Here is a 7,956-nt window from a genome sequence, read left to right on the forward strand (position 1 = left end):
TGAAATATAACATTGTATAAGTTTAAGGTATACAACAAGATGATTTGATACACATATTGCAAAATGATTACCATAATAAGTTTGGTTAACATATCCATCACTTCACAAAATTACTTTTTTTTTTTTTTGCTTTGTGTTGAGATCACTTAAGATCTACTCTCTTAACAACTTCCAGGTACACAATACGGTATTGTTAACTATAGTCATTACACTATACCTTAGATCCCCAGAACATATTCATCTTATAACTGGAAGTTTATTACCCTCTGAGCAACATCTTTGCTAACCTATTTCTTTTTGATACTTTTAATGTGGCTACTACAAAATTTTAAATTACATATGGCTTACATTATATGTCTATTCAACAGCACTGCTCTAAAACCATTATTTTTTAGCTCTGAATATATAATAGAATCACCCAAGGAGCTTAAAAAAAAAATACTAGTGCCTATACCCTACTACAGTAGATTAGATCAAATTGCTGGAGCCCTGGTGTTGATAATTTTAAAAAAAAACTTCCTAGGTGATTTTAATGTGTTGCCAGGTATGCAAATCATTGATCTAAATTTGGCTTCTGATTTTTTTTTTTTTCAGCTTGGATTCCTTCGACAATTAGATTTGGGAAACTAACTCCACCCCCCCCAAGAAAATAAACGTTTACACACAATTTGCATATATCTTCAAGGTATTTCTAGTCACCATATAAAGTACTGCTCTACAGCTTTTATATAACTTACTTTTAAGAAACTTGTGTTTTAGAGAATAATACTTTTTCACGTCCTTTGTTATCACATTTCATTTCTAAGTAGGTAAACTGGAGTTAGGGTGGGCTCTCCACTAGATCCTGATGAACTCTCAGAGATGTTTTTTTTATATACTAAGCATGTATAAAGAGAGCTTATTTTTGCTTAATTCTGCCTTATTTCCCTAATAATTATTTGCTATATTTTAATAGTTGTAGCTCTCTTTAAAAATGAATATATATCCTCTGATATGTTGTTCTCTCTCTTGAATTTTATATATTAGCTACTCTAATGCTTTTCAAAGATTTGAATTATTACCAGTGGCATTGCCAAAAAATCTTGCCTCCAAGTAATCTAAACTGCAAGAAATGTCCTCATAAAACAATACTCTATAAATAGCTTTATAAAACTAATTATAAAACACATGATCAAACTAACTGAAACCATTCATTTATTTAACATTTAAGTACCTGACATATGTGTGTAGGCACTGTTCTAGGCACCAGGGAAACAGAATTTAAAAATCCCCTGTCCTTATGAATCCTTATTCTAATTTGGAGAGAAGGACAATGTACAAGGTAAGTAAAGCTATGATATATTGAGACATGATAAAATCTGGGGAAAGGAACAAAGGGGATAGAGAAGCCCAAGGGAAACCTTTGTGAGAAGAGATAATTGAGTAAAACTGTAGGAGGTGAAGGAATGATTTATGTAAATGTCTGGAGGAATTACATACATTCCAGGCAGAAGACATAGGGAATTTGAATGCCCAGATGTTGATGCTTGCCTGCCCTATAGAAAAGCAAGAAGTCAGTGTCATGGGAAAAGTGAGAAGGCGGGAAAGGGCAAGACAGGGGAATCAGATGGGTCCTAGGTTGGTGGGACTGTTTAGGCCATTAATGAACTTGATTTTTACCACTAAGTGATATGGGAGCCATTGGAGAGTTTCCAGTGGAAGAGTGGTGTGTTCTGATACATGTTTTTAAAAGGATCCCTCAGGGCACCTGGGTGTTTCAGTGGTTAAGGCTCCCACTCTTGGATTTCAGCTGAGGTCATAATCTCAGGGTCATGGGATTGAGCCCGATGGGCATATTCCATGTGGAGACTGCTTCAGATTCTCTCTCTCCCTCTTTCCCTCCCCCACTCATGCTCTCTCTCTCTCTAAATAAATAAATAAAATGAAATCTTTAAAATCAATCAAGCAAGCAAGCAAGCAATCAATCAATCCACAAGCAGTTTTGGGATGGTGGGTCGATTACTTGCCCACCAAAAACAGCCCTGATCCCAACTCCTTGGCCTCTCCCTGTCCTCCTAGAATCTGCGTGAAAGGAGTGAAGTCCTGAAGAGAATGGCAGGGTTTGGGGGACTATGCTCTAACTTTACCCCCCAAAACATACACAGGAGCCTTTGATCTCATTAAAGAGAGGTGAACCAGCAATAAGAAACAAACAACAAACAAATAAATAAAATAAAAGAATCCCCCTGGCAGGTGTTGCCTCAGCGAATGGACTGAAGGTATGAGAAATGCCAGAAGCACAGAGCCCAGTTAACAGAATAATACAAAATTATAGAGGACAGGTAATGCATTTTAAACTTAAATGCTGCATTTTATACCTCAATATTCAAGTTACTTTAATCACTTCCTTTACAATCACTTTCAGCCTGTGCTCTGTCCCAGGTTGGATAATGCAGGAAGGGGACGGACAGGAAGCAGCAGGAATGCATATCTTCTGGATCCTTTTCTCTTTCTCTTGGAAAAAGTTGATGGACATGACTTTAAAAGCTTTTCTATCCTTGCCATGATTAATATTATCATTCATGACACTGCTTACTACTTCCTATCCAGTGAAGTGGGAAGAAGAGTTTGGGCAGATGAAACATTTGTGGGCTTATCTGAAGTAATTTCCTTAAAAACTTAGCAGGATCTTCTACACATATAGTCATACACTGGATTTATGACCAAAGCTTTATTGTAGTGCAATGCAGAAGAATGGATCTTCACAAAATGTTGCTGGGTTCATCGGATAGTCTACAGGAAAAAAAAAATGCATCTTGATCCCTACCTCCCACCATGATAAACAAAATCAATTCTAGGTGGATTGAAGATCCAAATGTAAAAGGTAAAACAATACTTATTTTAGAGGAAAACAGAAAGAAATATCTTTGTGACCTTGGATTAGGCAAAGATTCTTGAACAGAATGCTAAAATTACTAATCACAGAAGAAAATAATGATTAATTGGACCATATTAAAATGAAGAATTTTGGGGGTTGCCTTCTTGGCTCAGTTGGTAGGGTATGTGACTCTTGATTTCGGGGTTGTGAGTTCAAGCCCCACATTGGGCGTAGAGCTAACTTAAAAAAAAAGTATTCATCCTTTCTGATGGTTGAGTAATATTCCATTGTATATATGAACCGCATCTTCTTTATCCATTCATCTGTTGAGGGACATCTCGGCTCCTTCCACAGTTTGACTGTTGTGGTCATTGCTGCTATGAACACTGGGGTGCAGGTGCCCTTTCTTTTCACTACATTTTTACCTTTGGGATAAATACCTAGTAGTGCAATTGTTCATATACACAATGGAATATTACTCACCCATCAGAAAGGATGAATACCTACCATTTACATTGACATGGATGGAACTGGAGGGGATTTTGCTAAGTAAAATAAGTCAAGCAGAGAAAGACAATTATCATATGGTTTCACTCATATGTGGAACATAACGAACAGCATGGAGGACCACAGGGAAAGGGAGGGAAAATTGAATGGGAAGAAATCAGAGAGGGAGACAAACCATGAGAGACTCTGGACTCTGGGAAACAAACTGAGGGTTACAGAAGGGAGAGGGATGGGAGGATGGGGTAACCGGGTGATGGGTACTGAGGAGGGCACGTATTGTGACGAGCACTGGGTGTCATACACAACTAATGAATCACTGCACACTACATTAAAACCTAATGATGTGCTATATGTTGGCTAACTGAAAATAATAAAAATAAAAAGTAAAACGAAGAATTTTTTATCAAAAGATATCATGAACAGAATGGAAGGCAAACCACGAAGTGTGGTAAGACATATATAACTGACAAAGGATGCCTATCTATATATATGAAAAATTCCTACAACTCAGAATAAAAGGACAGTTTTTAACAGACCCTTCACAAATTATGATATTCTGATGACCAGTAAACATATAAAGGTGTAATCAACTTCATTAGTCATCAGATAAATGAATATTAAAACCACAGTATGATATCACCACATAGAATGGCTAAAATAAAAATGTGGAAAATATTAAGTGTTGGTTAGTATATGGAGCAACTGAACCCTCATACTTAGGTGATCTGATAGATGTAACTGAGGAAAGAGAAATTACCCTAGGCATTTTAAGTTGAAGAGATTTAATTTGGAAATTAGGCACCCACAACAATTTGTGAAAGTTCTTGTATTAGTTTTAGATAATTACATAATAAGTTAGCCCGAAGGTCATCCACTTACCGCAACCAATATTTATTACTCCAGGTCCTAGGGGTCAGGAATCCAGTGCCATGTATTTGGATCCGCTGGCTCGGGGTCTCTCACTGGCTGCAGTCAAAGTGTCAATTCAGGGAGGATGTGCTTCCTAACTCACACACAAGGCTGTTTTTAGGCATCATAAGATGTACTTTCAAGATCATTTAAATCAAATTTCTTCAGCTTAAAATGTCTATGGTAGTTTGTTTCCTCAGAAAACTATAATTTATACACTCCCTGCTCTTTACATACTATCTCTGCTGTGTGAAATTTCCTTTCTCCTGTCATCTTTGTTTATCTGACCAGGTCTTCTGTGTAACCCCAAATCAATCTAAAATGCCAGTCCCTTCTAGAATGCTCTGCCAGTCTGAGTTACCACTCTGCATACATCTAACAGACCACCTCTGTCATTTAAAAGGCACTGTCTGTTCATTGTGTATATTTCTGTCACGTACCATTAGGGAGACCATTTCCTATGTATTTTTGCATACCAGTACCTAGCCAAAGGCTAAATAATAGAATGTGCTTTGTAAAGTGTGATTAATGAAGGGAAGGAACAAATAAAAGAGAGAAGGAACAAAGGAGGGAATAAGAAAGGACAAAAGGGGGAGATGGCAAACGAAGAGGTAACCCTAAAACCAGGCCTTAGTCTGCTAAGTATAGTCATTACGGTATAATGTTTCATAATCTGAGGGATAGCACATTCTGTGGTATCTCATGATGTGGCAAAGACATTGCAGGCTAAATATAGAAGAAAATATCTGCAGGTAGCAGATAGTTCACATTATGATCATTAAGAAGAAAAGCCTAAGAGGCCTAAAGCATAGGGCTAGGTTCTAGAATAGGAATCATGTTGGAAGGATGGACAGCGGAAGTTTACTCAAGGGACTCACACTTAATGGGCCAAGACAGGGATCTGAATACCAGATTTAGAAAACCAGATATAAGCCTTGACTCAAGAATGAAACACTGGTTCTCTGAGTATATAACTCATTCTCCTTGAATTCTGCCTTCCTAAGGCTAGGCTTAGTTTGGATAGAGACCAAGATGAAAGCCTAGTGGCTTCTACTAGGTATAGAGAAATATACGAGGTCTGTGAGCCAAGTAGAGCTTAGAAATGATACATTATATGTGTATCTGAATAGGTGAATATTTCTGGATCTGTGTTCAGTATTCCAATCAGTTATCTTTAAATAAGTAAATGTGATAAGATAAGCATTTACTTTTAACAATAGGATACATTCCTTATAAAAATAAGCTTTGGAAACATTTTAATTTTGAATAACAGATATTACTAGAGAATATATTTCATGCTAAACTATAAAATATGAGAAAATAAAAATTATATATTGTCACAACTGTACAAAAATATATACCATCATATTCAAATTTCATATATAACTTTAAAGATCTTTATATACATATCTCTAACAGCAAAATTTATATAAAATTTATACTTTCATCATCTGGTCAAAAATGGATCTATTTTTTTAAGCCTTAAACTTTATTAAAGACATTTAAATGGGTGGGGCACCTGGGTGGTTCAGTCAGTTAAGCATCCAACTCTTGATTTCTGCTCAGGTCATGATCTCAGGGTTGTGAGATCCAGCCCTGCATTGGGCTCTGCACTGGGCGTGGAGCCTGCTTAAGATTCTCTCTTTTCCTCTCCCTCTACCCCTCCCAATAATAAAATAAAATAAATAAAATAAAATAAAATAAAATAAAATAAAATACATTTAAATGGGTGAATATAGAGTAGATTTTTTGAAATATTCATTATATTTTGAGGTATTTGAATACATAGAACTCTAACATCAATCCTAAGCTTATAACTGCATTTTTTTTTCCTTTTTCATTCAGTATCTTTATTATCCTGTTGTACAGCCTTGGGAACAAGTATAGCCAACTGAGTCATAGATGTTATTCTGTAAAATGGATACAACTACTTTTTATCTAAAATGTGATAATCTACTGGACAGTTTCCTAAAAGTACCTGGGGACATGCATGTTATTATAGTATATCTTTATTCAAATTTAGAAGGTAATTATTTCCTCAAAAGTTTAATTCAAAATATATGTAAATATAAATTGTTAAAATAAAGACAGAGATGTGATAGTATAGAAACATTAAATCCAAATTGAGATCTGAAAGTACTCTCATAAGGGGTCCTGTCTTCTTTATTGGAATGCAGGCTAATTTATTCTGTTCCTGTACTTGTGAGGTAGATAAAGAGGGTTTGTCTTTTATGGTTCTCATCTATCCTTAAATGAGGCAAACTTCTCCCATGTTTTTCACATCTTTAGTTTTACAGACTTTGCCACCGGAGCCTGCCTGTTAAAAGACTGACAAGAGAGTGACTATCAGATATTAAATACTTAATTAAACTGAGATTGACCTCAGTCATTTCATCAGTCTAAAAATCAACTGGAGAATGTGCTAGGTTAACTCTATAGCTTTAGCTAAAGCAATGCATCTATAAAACCAAACAATGATAATAATAACCCCATAGAATCTGAGATGGAGTATAAATTTTCATGAAAATTTTCTATCTGATCTGAGTGCAGAGAGGGGAAAATGAAACAACCTTGGATAAGCCAGATGATAAAATCATATTGTACATTGAATCATCTTGTAGTTTATGGTCAATAATGTGATTATGAAGACATCATTACTGTTGACATGGCTGAAACCAACACTGAGAAAAACTGGCTAGTTACCTATTTCTCTAAACATACAATCTCCTTGATTCTAAAAGGAAATATGAGTCACAAAGGAATCCTGCTGATGATATTTGGTCTCTTGAGTATTGGGCTAAGCTTTATTCACTTTCATATGTTCCTTTGTGCCTTTCTAAATTTTTAATAAATATGTGAAAATCCTATTTTGTTTTAAGTAAACTGGAGGCCCAATGTGGGCTGAACTCACAACCCTGAGATCAGGACTCCCATGCTCCACCAACTGAACCAGCTAGGTGCCCCCCAAATCCTATTTTTTAACTGAGGTTTCTGTTCGTATCCTCTTCTGAGATATTATGCTACTTAGATTATTAATCTGTAATTAGTTTGATCCACATCATTAAGAAGAAATATAGTCACTTATCCCTTTTAAGTTGGCTTGTCCAGCTTAAGAGGAAATCCAGCATCTCCTTCTTGAGGCTTTCTCCTGTCTGTAACTGTCTAAGAACTCCTAGAAGTGCACTCAGTCCAAAGGGATCGGATTTTTTCCAAACGAGTAGTATGTTCAGTACATTTTCTTTTCTTTTTTTTTTTAAAGATTTTATTTATTTATTTGAGAGAGAGAGAATGAGAGACAGAGAGCATGAGAGGGAGGAGGGTCAGAGGGAGAAGCAGACTCCCCGCTGAGCAGGGACCGATGCGGGACTCGATCCCGGGACTCCAGGATCATGACCAGAGCCGAAGGCAGTCGCTTAACAAACTGAGCCACCCAGGCGCCCAGTACATTTTATTTTCATTACTGCTATACTGTGTAACTTTTGAAATCTGGCTTTACAGAGAATTGCTAGTGATGCCTTACTCTATAGACCCCTTCTCAGCTATGTTATTCCACATTTGAGCTCCAGTGGTATAGCTCTTTTAGTTCATGATAACATAATTAGAACAAACACCATATCTGGGTTGCTGGGTTCAGAGGACTTCTGAACGTTAGGCATGTGTCTTCACCTAGCAAATATTAATCC

This window comes from Zalophus californianus, chromosome 7 (genome assembly GCF_009762305.2).
Source record: "Zalophus californianus isolate mZalCal1 chromosome 7, mZalCal1.pri.v2, whole genome shotgun sequence".
NCBI classification, from domain to species: Eukaryota; Metazoa; Chordata; class Mammalia; order Carnivora; family Otariidae; genus Zalophus; species Zalophus californianus.